Below are 13,273 nucleotides of genomic sequence, written 5' to 3'. Positions count from 1 at the left end.
CATTAGGGCTCCCAAAGAGGTGAGAAGAGGGAGCAGCTGGGGACTCTCCAGGGAACTCCTGCCACTCTAAGAATATCTCTAAGGGGCAGGGATGGCTCTTTTCTTGAATCTATTTGATCCTGACCAAGTTTCTGCACAAGAAACTCCTGATAGGTAACTCCCTTCTATTAAGGTCATCCAGTAGCTGCCCTGCATCCTCCCCAACTGTAAAAATGGAGACAATAATGAAGGTTTTGGTGTTCCTGCCAGTGGCTGAATGAAATGAGATTATGCCCCAGGGCGCACTTCCTGCACCCAGGTTGAGAGCCAGCCCCTGCCATCTTCAAGCTACCTCCCTCCGCCTTCCCCAGAGCCATCAACCTACAGTCAGCAGAGCTGCTTTTCCCAGGCCTGGATTCAGAATCAGTCTCCTGGAGAGTTAGCAGCATGGCCTTCATCCTAGATGTGACAGCTGGGGGAGGTGGACAATATGAGGGGAACCAGGGCTGCTTCGGCTCTGAGGTCAGGAATCTCTTCCTTCCTCTGATGAATGTCCCTTGCTGAAGCAGCCCAGCTGCTGCGAGGCTGATGGGGGGCGGGGTTAGGGAGGTATGGAGAAGAGTAGATTAGAGCAGACCCATTGGGGGGGGGGCAGAAATCAAGTCCAAAAAAAGACCTGAGCCCTAGAAAGGGGAGTGAGTGTAGCCTGTCCTCAGTGACCCCCCCCCCCCCAGGGGCCTTTGCCTGGGCCTCAGTGGCAACTTCTCTGTTGGGGACAACAGGTGAAGCTGGCCATCCTGCAGGTCATTGGGCAGCTGGTTATCTCGGGCTACTAGGAGAAGGTTCTAGGTTGGGGTCTGAGAAAAATCTCCCTGCAACTCAGAGGGTTTACCCATAAGATATTGAAGATGGGAGAGGGGCACTCTGCTTATGCATTTATTTGCATTTATATATAGGTCTGCCCCATCTTCAAAGGAATTCCAAGTTCTTTCATATTCAGAAATTTTAATTATGAACTTTATCATTTAATTAAAACATGTGGCAAAGAACACTGTAGCCAGTCAGCAAATGTTCATTAAGCACCTACGTATACTGAACACTTTGCTAAGAAAGCTTTGTATGGACTCATTCACTGTCAGTTTGTTTTTAAAATGTGCATTTAAGAAGATAGTGAGACAATTTTTATCTCCTGCATTTCCCTTTCCCTTTCTCTTTTTCTTTTCCTTACCCTTTTCTTTTCTTTCTTTCCCTTCCTCCTTCCCTTTTTTCCATCTTTCCTTTCCTTTCTTCCCTTTCTTCCTTTATTTCTTCAGTCATTCCTTTCTTCCATCAATCCTTCCTTCCTTTCTTCCTTTTTCTTTTCTTTTTCTTTTGGCAAGGCAGTGGTGTCAAGTGACTTGCCCAAGGTCACACAGCTAGATAATTATTAAGTGTCTAAGGCCATATTTGAATGCAGATTCTGCTGACTCCAAGGTGAGTGCTCTTTCCACTGTGACTTCTACCTGCCCCCTTCCTTGTTCTTTCTTTCCTTCTTTCCTTCTTTTCCTCCCTTTCAAGTAAGGGAGTACAGCAGTTCAATGAAAAATGCCCCATGTCTTCTCAATATTCTTCATTGGTCCACGAGGACATCAGATCCATGTAGACCCCAGCCAATGAGTGATAAAAATATGACTTAATGGACAAGATTCTAGCCTTGGAGAGATAGGGCTGCCTGGGTTCAGATTCTTGTCCTGACATCCTGAACAAGTCTTCTACCCTGTGTGATCCTATGCTCCCAAACTGGATCTCCTGGATACTCATCTCCCCAACATCACAATGCCTGTAAGAGAGGGGTCCTGTCTATTACAGGCATAGCACCTGGTGGGGTGGAGTTGGTTGGCAAGGAAGAAGGTCCAGGGGGAATCAAAAGATACAGACTAGCCTGGCAGGAGAATATTCTGAGCTCAGTGGCATTTCTAAACATTCTTGGTTGTTTTGGAGAGGATACAGCTTATCATTTTTGTCTTTAGTGAGGAACAGATGATGGGGTACATTTGTTTTGATAGGGGACCAAATGTGGAGTTGGATATAAGGATAAGGCACCCACATATAAGAGGCAGCACTCCACTTCAGAGTTGGGTCTTCTGGGTGAGTCCCAGGGCCCAGAATCAGTTCCTCCAGAGCCTCCCCTCATCCTTGTTGAACCATCAAAATGGCCTGGGGTCTCCCAAGAGGAGCTGCAGCCTGAGCTGTCTGTGTGATCTTCCCTCCTTCACACCTGCATGTACTTCTCTCAGACTCTCACAAGGGGAAGGCCATGGAGTGGCCATGCTCAAACTTCTCAAGACCTGCATGATACTAAAATTGCTCCTTCAATGACTGACTTCTGAGTAGATGACATTTCTTCTCTGCCTGGCTACCTGGAAGGTGAGCTTCTGGGGGGTGGGAGTGGAGGGGGGTATCCATTGTTCAACAACCCAACAACCTGGAAAGGTACCCTTCTAGCAGGCACTGCAGTTGATGATTAATAAATAGCTTTGCCTTATCTCTCCACCCCCAACCCAGCAGAAATCAACACATATTGATGGAAGACCTCCTATGGACTGAATACACAGGAGGTGCTTAATACATGCTGGCTTAGAAACCTGTACCAAGCCTATACAAAATCTAAACCAAATGAACAGGAGGTGGTTTGGGTGGAGCCTTCTTTAAAACCAGTGCCTCATGAAGTGAGGGAAGTTCTAAAACTAAAGTTTGTAGAAAATGGGGATAGGTTACTGGATGGAGGTGAGGGGAACAGCATTCCAGGTGTAGGGCACCATCTATACTAAGATCTAGAGACTGAGAATGGAAGACAGTGTGTGAAGAACAGGAGAAACCAGTCTGATCTGGTCTAGCTGGACTGCGTTGGGGTGCTCACAGGGGACCAGTGTAGAGTTGGAGGGATGGATAGAAGGTAATTATGAGGAGGGGGAGCACCCACCCAAAGGGGGTGGGAATGTCTCTGCATGGAGAATATGTATGTGATCTGGGGGTGTTGGGTGCCAGGCGAGTTATGGAGCAAGGGTGCAGTAATGGGGAGAGCCAGGGAGCAGATTCCTTCTATTGAATTGTCTAGCCCTCATTTCTACAAAAGTTTTGCACATTGTCATAATTCCCTCTTCATCTCAGCAAGAAAAGACAGGCCCTTCATCTGGGCAAGAAAAGATATGCCCTTTATCTGTCATTGCCTCCCCAGGACTCTTAGGAGCTACTGCTGCTTGAAACTGAGATAGTGATCAGATGAAATATGATGGTCTTAAAGGGACAGAACATTGACCCCTGAGGTACCTCTCAATCTCCTGAACATAGAATGTGGTGCTTGCACTGGAGCACCCTGTCCCAGGTCGCCATCACAGGACCTCAGTTTCCCCTCCCGGGGTTGTGAGGAATCCCTTTTGGAAGTCCCTTCTCTCACCACCTCTAAGGTTACCTTCCATTTATTCTCCTTTTTTACCTCTGAGGACCTTTTTGTTCGCACTTTCTCCCTCCCCCCAGTGGAATGGAGGGTTATGTAGTACCTTGCATGCAGTAGGTGCCTAATGCATGTTGCTTGATTGACTGTTTTTAGAGACCTAGGAGAGGGCAAGCTCTCAAATGTCTGGCTTGTTGCCTTTGTTCTATAGATCACAACCAACATTCTTGAAACAGATGATTTGGGAGGACAAATTGATCCAGGTACAGGAAGGGGGGAAGCTCTAGGGCCAGAAGGAATCTCCAACCCCTCTGCTATACAGAAGAGAACACTGAGGGTTGTCTAGGTGATTCAGGCACAGGCAGTTGGAAAAACTAACCCCCAGGAACTCTTTAGATCCTGCTGCCCTGGGCCCTGCAGCACTGGGTGATCCCAAGAGGTTTCACTTATTCTGTGCTCACTAAGTATTGACCCAAGGACCATCTGTGTGTGCATTGGTTCTGGTGATTCTGTTGAAGGGATTGGGAAATCCCCTTCTGCCCCAGTTAGTGTGGGTAGAGTACATTTACAATCTGGAGAGTCCTGGGTTCGAATTCTACAGACACACTCCTAAGACTGATTTTTCTTATCTGTAAGTAAGCAGGAGATGAGAATAATCTCTGGGAGTGGGTCCAACACAGAGCTGGTGGGAGGTCCAGAATGGAGTAAAGATGTTTGGAAATCTTAAGGAGCCAGGGAAATTCCCCCTTCCTACTCCCCAATCCCTGGTTATCAACTAGTGTACCCAAGTCATCTGTTTTGTTTGTAGAAGATGCTGGGGCCAAGTAGACCTGCTGGTGAATCAATCACGCCCATGTGGAGTTGAGAGCTTCAGGCTCCCTGCCATGTGGCCAGCAGGCCCTCAGCGCTGCCTCAGGCAGTGCAGCTTGTGGGAGCTTCTGGCGGAGGGACTAGAGTCCCCAAAGACATTTGGGAATGACTTCAGGCTTCCTACAGCTTTGTCACTGACAGCAACAACTTGTGGAGAAATACTTTAATTAATCTAGGTTCCTTTGCTGCTGGGGTCTGACTGGCTAGGAAGCTGAGTCACATTGATTTGCTGGTCCCCCAGCCAGATCTGTAGCACAACTGTGCAAAATTGCACTGATTCCCTTAGACAAATATTTATCCTGGGGTGACAAGTACCTCCCACCTATCTCTCCCAATTCCCTGTCAATTCAGTCCTTCAAACTGTAAACTTCCCACCTCCCTGACCTGAGCCTGTGGCATCTCCCTAAGCCCTGGGGAAACAACCTGAGAGGGCAGCTGCTTCCAGTCCAGGACACCTCCTCCCCTGGGAGGAAGGATGAGCCAGATCTGGAGCTGCTCCTGTGCTGGTTGGACCTGCTGAGGAGGGAGAAGAAAGCAGAAAGGAGAGAGGACAAAGCTGCTCTCCTGCTTGGACACCATCATTTTCCATCTCTCTTCCTATGCTAGTATCCCTTTTATAAGGGAGAGATGTTGATAAAGGATCAAGACTGAAGAGGCCATTCCTTTTGTTGGGTTTTAGGGAAGGCAGAAATATCTCAATAGATTCCAAAGAAACTGAATAACTGACAACTTCTCTTGACCTCAGGGTGGGGTAAACCTGTTCCTAACCTCTTAGTTCCTTAAGTCTTCAGTCCAACAAAGAGAGAGGATGGATAAACACAGCTGATTCCCAAAACAAGCCACAATCCCTTTGGGCTCATGTCAGTCTTCTTTTCTCATCATTGTTGCTGGACCCCACCTGAGCTGGGAGTTAGGTTTGAGAGATTCCCATGTTGCCTGTCAACTGTTCTTGGGAATATAAAATATGATAGAGGCACAATTCCTCAATATTATACACATTCACCTTGCAGTCCTTACAATGTACACCCAAACCCCAAAAGGTAAAGAAAGAAAATTACTAACCAACTTTCCTGCTTTCTTTTTTTTTAAATTTAATATTCTTATTTTGTACAAATAATGTTCTTTTTTACTCTTATTTAAGAGTAAATGAAATACCCCCTCCCCCCATCAATATAGACTTGCTTGAGTGATAAAGTAAAGGTGAGAGAAAAAATTAAAATTAAAAAACTAATAGTAATAATTGTAGGTATGGCCAGGTGGCGCAATGGATGGAGCATCAGCCCTGGAGCCACAAGCACCTGAGCCCACATCTGGCCCCATACACCCAATAATCATCCAGCCATGTGACATGCAAGCCACCCGAACCCCGCTGCCCTGCAAAAAAAAACACACAAAAAAAAACAAAGACCCAAAATAAAATAAAATAGTAATAATAGTAGGGCTGGCTGGGTGGCAGACAGAGCTTTGGCCCTTGAGCCAGGAGTACCTGGGTCCAAATCTGGCCTCAGACACCCAAAGATCACCCTGCTATGTGGCCCCAGGCAGGTCAGCCAGACCCATTTGCCCTGAACCCCCCCTCAAATACTAATAATAAAAAATGTGCTTGAGTCTTTGTTCCAACACCAACACCTCTGTTGCGGGTGGATCACATTCTTTATGATAAGTCCATCAAAAAAGTGACTTCCATATTTTTCCACCATTGCCATTGCTGATCATCACTCCCTCCTTTTGTATTTCTCCACTACCATGTACTATATTTTCTCTCTCTTTTCACTCTGACTCTGCTGTAGGGTATCTGAGTGGTGCAGCAGACTGATCCCTAGCTCTGGGGCCAAGAGGCCCTGAACCCCCATACCACCCCTTAGGCTCAGCATCCACCTGGCCCTATGATCCTGGACAGGCCATCCAATCCCAGCCCCTTGCAAGAAGTAAAAAAGAAAATGTGTTATATCTGACCACTTTCCCCCCATGGTCCATCCTCTCCTCCATCACTCACATCCCCCCCCTTCCTCCTGTCCCCTTCTCTCCTTCTTACTCCAGATGCCTATACCCCATTGAGTATATATGCTGTTTCCTCTCCTAGCCACCTCTTATGAGAGTGAAGATTCCCTAATTCCTCCTTGTCTTCCCCCCTTCCATATCATTGCAATAGCTCATTGTAATAAAGAAAAATCTTCTTATGTGAAATATCTTGGCCTATTCCCCCTCTCCTTTTTCTTTCTCCCATTATATTTCTCCCATACTTTTTTCTATTGACTACATTTTTACACTATATTTTATCTTCAAATTCAGCTTTCTCCTGTGCGTCAGGAGAAGCTCTATTAACTGAGAAGGTTCATATGAGTATTATCAGTGTCATTTTTCTCTGCAGGAATACATGCAGTTCATCATCATTAAGTCCCTCATATTTTGCCTTTCTCCAATCTCTATGCTTCACCTGAGTCCTGTATCTGAAGATCAAACCTTCTGTTCAGCTCTGGCCATTCCAACAGGAACATTTGAAATTCCCCTGGTTCATTGAAAGTCCATCTTTTTCCCTGGAAGAGGACATTCAGTCTTGCTGGGTAGTTGATTTTTGGCTGCATTCTAAGCTCTTTTGCCTTCTGGTATATTCTAAGCCCTATGAGCTTTTATGTAGTTGATGCTAAGTCCTGTGTGATCCTGACTGCAGCTCCATGGTATTTGAATTGTGTCCTTCTGGATGCTTGTAATATTTTCTCTTTGACATGGGAGTTCTGTAACTTGGCTATAATATTCCGAGGGGTTGTTTTTTTGGGATCTCTTTCTCAGGGGATCGGTAGATTCTCTTCATTTCTATTTTGCCCTCTGCTTCTAGAATATCAGGGCAATATTCCTGTAGTAATTCTTTGAAAATGATGTCAAGGCTCTTTTCCTGATCATGACTTTCAGGTATTCCAATAATTTTTAAATTATCTTTCCTAAGTCTGTTTTCCATATCAGTTGTTTTTTCAATGAGATATTTCACATTTTCTTCTATTTTTTTTTCAATTTTTTGGTTTTGAAGTATTGATTCCTGATTTCTGGTAAATTCATCAGTCTCCTTGAATTCTATTCTTTGTCTGAAGGATTTGTTCTCCTCAGAGAGTTTTCTTATCTCTTTTTCCATCTGGCCAATTTTGCTTTTTAAAGCATTCTTCTCCTCCATAACTGTTTGAACTGTTTTATCCATTTGACCTGGATTTTAGCGTGCTATTTTCTTCAGCATTTTTTTTTTGGATTTCCTTGACTAGGTTGCTGACTTCATTTTCATGTTTTTCCTGCTACTGTCTCATTTCTTTTCCCAGTTTTTTTTCTAACTCCCTCATTTGATTTTCAAAGTCTTTTTTGAGCTCTGTCATAGCCTGAGCCCAATTTCTGTTTTTCTTGGAGTCTTTAGATGCAGGAGCTTGCGCTTCCTCATCTTCAGACTGAGTATTTTGATCCTTCTTGGGCTCATTTGCAAAATATTTCTCAATGGTGTTCCTCTTTTTTCTCTGCTTGCTCATTTTCCCAGCCTTAGCCTTTTTTGGGGGTGCTTCCTGAGCTTTTGGGACACTCCCACAAGGGTCTCAGTATGTGAGGCTCTGTCCTCCCTCCTGGTCTGTGAATGACCACATGTACCCTCCTCTGCCATGGGGCTGAGGTGGAGGGGGACCCTGCTCTTCTATGGTAGGGGCCTAGACTGTGATCAGGATCTGAATGTGGTCAGAACCCTAGAGTCCTGTTCCAGGGGCAGAAGACAGAGCTGGGCAGTCTCTCTTCACTCCCCTCCCTAGGTTCAATGGGCTCATGCCCTGAGGGCCTGCTTACTAGCCCCACCTGCTTCTCTTCCTGGATCTGGACTGTGCTGGCCACACTGCTTGCTGTGTTCCCTGAGGACTGGGCTCCTCAACTCGCTCTGGCAGAGTTCCCCTGCTGTTTCCCCAATTTGTGCCCAGTACTCCCCAGGGTGTAGCTCAGGAGACTCCCCTGCTGCTGTGAGCCTCAGCTCCCAGTGCCCTGGGGCTGCCTCCGGGAGGCTGAAATTCTTTCGCTCTGGCAGGCCACCTCTCTGGCAGGCTGCCTCTCCAACCCCGGGGAGCAAAGCCTTTCTGTTCTTTTCCAGGTTACCTTGAGTGGGAGAACTGCCTCACTGGATCCCTCTGTGTGTTCTGTCTCTAGAAAATTTAGTTAGAGTCCTTAGCTTATGAGTTTTATGAGAGAGCGCCTAAGACATGATCCTTTTTTGTCGCCATCTTGGCTCTGCCTCCTGCTTTCAAAGAGTCAACTGAGACCACAAGATAAAGAGCAGAAGAATTCTGCTCTGAGTTGGCTTTCTCTCCAATATTTCTACTGAGGATAGATGAATTAAATATTAGTGTCAACCTTCTTCCCCATCAAAATTAATAATAGTATTGCTGCTCACAAGGAACCAAGTGTACTAAGTTCCATCCTCCTTTTTCTTTCTGTTCTGGAGAAGGTTTAAGCAGGTAGTGAAACAGGCAAGGATGGAAAAAAGATGAGGTAAAAGAAGGAAAGAGGCAGCTGCCAAAGATCTTGGACAATCCATCGAGGGAATTAGCCAGAAATCAACAAGAATTGGTTGAATACTGAAAATGATAATTTGCTGAGATTCAACTTTATTAGTATTCCTAGCATTTAGGGATATTCTCAGGCATTTGTTTTTATATTCAAATGGCTGACAGATTTGATAATTTAAAATAGATATGAAAAATAAAATTTGCATTTTTTTTTACTTTTGTTTGTTCTTTAATTCTTATAGACCTGAGGAGAGGAGCACACCATTCTGATAAAAGGTCAAGAGTCACAAAAAACATTTATTGTGAGTCACTTCATCTTTCTGTGTCTTGGTTTCCTATTCTACAAATTCTACTAGATGATCTCTTTAATCTTATTTAGTTGTGATATTCCATAAGCCAGGGATTCCTATATTTTTCATAAACCTATGATACTTTCATTTCCCCATTACCAATGGGAAAACTAAAAGGTCTTTAGATCAGTAGTAGATAGAACTGGAGTTGAAACTCAAATCCTCTGACTTTATCTATTAGATTTTAATGGCTTTGATCTTCCTCCTACAGAGAGCTAGATATCTGCACTACAGTATAGGACAGAATGGCAAAAAAAGCACACATATGAAGAATGCACTGATAATTTATGGTATCCACACCCTAGAAAAAGTTGCACATACCTCCCTTTGTGTGATAGTAATATTTCTGTGTAGTATTCTGAGCCAAATTCTTTCCCATGATGCATCACCACTGCAGAGAGGGCATAAGCAAAGGTCTCTCTGTCAAGGGAGGTGTGTGTGTCCCTGCAGCAGTGAGGTTCCATGGTTAAGACCTGGCGAGGGGTGTGTGTGAGAGGGGTGTGTGTGTGTGTGTGTGTGTGTGTGTGTGTGTGTGTGTAATGATATATAAGGCATCTTTTCATGATGATTACATCCAGACCACCTAGAAAATGTAAGTATATGTGTGTATGTATGTATGTATATATGTATGTAAAGGCTCTATCAGAAGCAAAGCAGATAAATATTTACAAAAAGTGTAATGTATGTGTATGAGTGTGTATGTATATTTTTGTGTGGTGACATGATGGTGGAAGAGATAACTTGGAAAGTGACCCAGTGTTTAGTATTGTCATGGCTAGAGTATAAACATTCTACAAAATTCTTTTCACTAGTAGAAATGAGCATAGTCCTAGACAAAGGTAATGGGAAAACATTTAACTTCTACATGTATCTTCATCTATAAAATTCTTAAACACATACACTAGGAGGGTACATGGATCAATGTTCAAAAATGTGCTTTGCAAATAAAAATCCCTAGTCCATTTATTTGAATTTTTTGTTAACTTTCAACCCTTCCCAACCCAGCTTTTCTATCAATTGTAAAATTCCTATGTAATTCTATCCTGGGAATGTTTCCACGTAAAACATAATGAATTCTAGAGAACCTTTGAGCAGACAAACCAAAAGCAGTAAGTTCAATTAAACAGAACCAAGGGAGCAGATGGGAAGGCCCATCAACAACTATTCACTATGAAGTCCAGAGGGAGTCCTCTTCCAGAACTAAATAACCTAGGCTCAACTTATTAAATCCCAAAGCAGGGACTCCCACTGCTTAATAACACCTATGACTCCTAAAAGATGCTCACCTGAATCCTTGAAGGTGCAGTCAGAGAACCTGAGGGAGTCTGTAAAACAATAGCTGTTTTTTAGCTTCATTCAGAACCAGAGACTTGGGAAAGTATTTATATCATCTACCTACATGTTTGGGGTGAAGATAAAGCAAATTGTTTATTGAATTAGCATTTTGTTGGAAAATTGTCCCTCTAGTTTTAAATCTTCTAAGGTCAGCACATCTTTGACTACCAAAAAAATATTCTTCTGGTAACATGGGTTTATCAGTGAGACATCAAAAATGTCACTAACACTTTACTTGGGGGAATTTGTGCATGAAAGTTATATCTTTTGAAATTTCATGGTGATAATAAATACATATACAATGTATATATTATGTATTAGGATTATGTAAAATAAAAGGAGGACTCAATGCCCTCCATGGAACTTGAGATTGAGCTGGGAGCTGAACCTCCAAATCAACAGCTACAGAGCCACTCTGGAAAAGGTAGATTCTCTGCTACTCCCCTCAGTTGTGGGTCTGGCTTTGATAGAGGCAACACCGGGGCACTCTGACAATCAACCTTTTTAGTGGCTGAGATGGGCGAGCTTTAAGGTATGGGGGAAATGGGCCATAGAGATGGCATATGCCTTTCCCCAGGCTTTCTCATCTCTAAGGTAAGGACATTGGACTCAGGGATGGTAGACATTCTTTTTGGCTCAGAGAGTCTATGCCCTCAGAAAGAGGCCCTGGCAATAAGTGGTGACAATGGTGCACACAGATGGGGAACCCCTCCAAAGGGATCTTCTTTGCAGACAGGCATCAAGAGAATTCTACCCCTAATTCACTGTTAGCTTGTGCAAGCTCCTTGTGCTCTCTAGGACCTCTCTGGGACTCAGGTTTTTCATTTGTATCACAGGAAACATAATAGCAATTATTTCTAAGATAATTGAGTTACAATGTGAAGGGACATTGAGATTAACCCCCCCCCACACACACACACACACACGTTTGACAGGTGGAGACACTGGGGCTCAGATGCCCAGGGTCACAGGTTGTCTCAGCTGAGACTCAGTTCAGGCTCTTGGAGTCTCAAGTCCATTATCCCACACTATCTTCCCTGAGTTTTTGAGAGCTTCAAGCAAGAAAATATATCTGAAGCAGGATTTTTATTTCAATTTTTAAAATTAACAAGCTTTGATGTTCTCTCCCTCCTACTCCTCCCCTGGAGCAAACCAGATAGTCAAGCAAAACCTTGTCCCAGAATGTCTGCCTCATTCAGGACCCCAGGGTCCCTACCTCCATCAGGATCTATAAGTCCTCTGACTAGCCTTGGTTCCCAGGTGTTTTCTCACCCTCAAGTTCTAGGCTCCTCAGAAGTAGAGAATCAGAGGTAGATATTTTGGAGAGTGGGTTGGGTAGGGGGCATGCACCTATCTAAGAGACTCTCCCTTCCTCTTCTGGACTCCTTCCAGGCCTTACTTTACTGGGCACTGGACTTCACAGTCATGGCCCAGGAGGCTGTGAAAGTGGAAACCCAGCTCATGGAGATATTGTACAAGACTGATTTTGGCAATGACTGACTGGGAGGTGAGGTCCCTTACCTGCTGCTCCCATATTCCACAAGTGTCCTCTACATCTGGACACTACCTGTCAGAAAGGGCACTGGAACCAATGGAGGAAATGGGCATGGGGCACTTGGGAGGGTTGGGTAGGTGCCTGCAGGTAGAAAGACCAGGAGATTCATTCCATTTGGAAGGATTAAGAATTGAAGGAACACATTTGGCTGTGCTATAAGGAGAATGAACACTGTGAGCTGTCCCACAATAGGCCAGGTTTTCTCCAGAGGTGATAGCTTTTCCCTGGGATGGTCCTCAGATACATGTAGTAGGTAAGATTTGCTTCTTGGCCATACTGTATGTCATAGGCCATGCACTTCAAAACATGATTTGGAGGAAGGTAAATGCATGTTGCCCCAAAGGGAAGATTCCCTGACTTCAGAGGAGCAACTCCAGGCCAGAGGAAATGAAAGTCATTGGCCCTTCATCTCCTTTCCAAAGTTAGAGATTCTCTGGAGATTCACAGGCCGAGGTCACTCCAACCAGGCCAACATCCACCAGCCAAGCTGTGGCTCCATCGGTCAAGCCAGGGCAGAGTGACCTGTGCTCTTTCTTCATTTTCCCCATCCTTTTCCTCCTTTCCAGGGTGTGATCCTTTGCTTGTGGCTGGAAATCAGATAACCACTATGCTGTAAACATTGGAGGAGAAAATTAAAGAGACAGAGGATTCCTGGCACATCAGTGCCTGGACTCTGGGAACCAGGATGAAGGTGTACATGATCTCAAGGCTTGCAGGAGCCACATCAGAAGCTGAAGGGGAAGATTCTGCTGCACCTTTTTTCTTTCTTTCTTTCTTTCTTTCTTTCTTTCTTTCTTTCTTTCTTTCTTTCTTTTTCTTTCTTTCTTTCTTTCTTTCTTTCTTTCTTTATTCTTTCTTTCTTTCTTTCTTCTTTCTTTCTTTCTTTCTTTCTTTCTTTCTTTCTTCTTTCTTCCTTTCTTTCTTCTTTCTTTCTTTCTTTCTTTCTTTCTTTCTTTCTTTCTTTCTTTCTTTCTTTCTTTCTTTCTTTCTTTTTTTTCTTGGCTTGTTTGTTTTTTTGTGGGGCAATGGGTTTAAGTTACTTGGCCAAGGTCAAATAGTAAGTATCAAATGTCTGAAGCTGGACTTGAACTCAGGTATAGGGAATGTGATTGCATAGTCTATGCTTCTATGTTGTTCAAGGGGGAAGGGTTTCATGTGTTTGGCAAAGTTAGTCAGGTTAAGCTCTCATGCCAAGGCACCAGGCAGAGATTCCATTTAGTTTGGAGGGACA

At 44.1% G+C, this 13,273-nt stretch overlaps 1 long non-coding RNA gene across 2 annotated transcripts; it reads left to right on the top strand.

Moving 5' to 3' along the window:
- The first annotated feature begins 1,863 nt into the window (after window positions 1–1,863).
- LOC141491808 (uncharacterized) lies at window positions 1,864–12,792 on the top strand. 2 transcript variants are annotated; one of them, XR_012469769.1, is made up of 3 exons: window positions 1,864–2,385; window positions 9,045–9,104; window positions 12,609–12,792. It is a non-coding gene; the product is annotated as an uncharacterized LOC141491808 (long non-coding RNA). The 2 variants fall into 2 exon arrangements; XR_012469770.1 differs by lacking the exon at window positions 1,864–2,385 and adding an exon at window positions 3,975–4,043.
- Window positions 12,793–13,273: the final 481 nt, after the last annotated feature.

This window comes from Macrotis lagotis, chromosome 6 (genome assembly GCF_037893015.1).
Source record: "Macrotis lagotis isolate mMagLag1 chromosome 6, bilby.v1.9.chrom.fasta, whole genome shotgun sequence".
NCBI lineage: Eukaryota > Metazoa > Chordata > Mammalia > Peramelemorphia > Peramelidae > Macrotis > Macrotis lagotis.
This window is presented reverse-complemented; position numbering and strand designations above follow the sequence as displayed.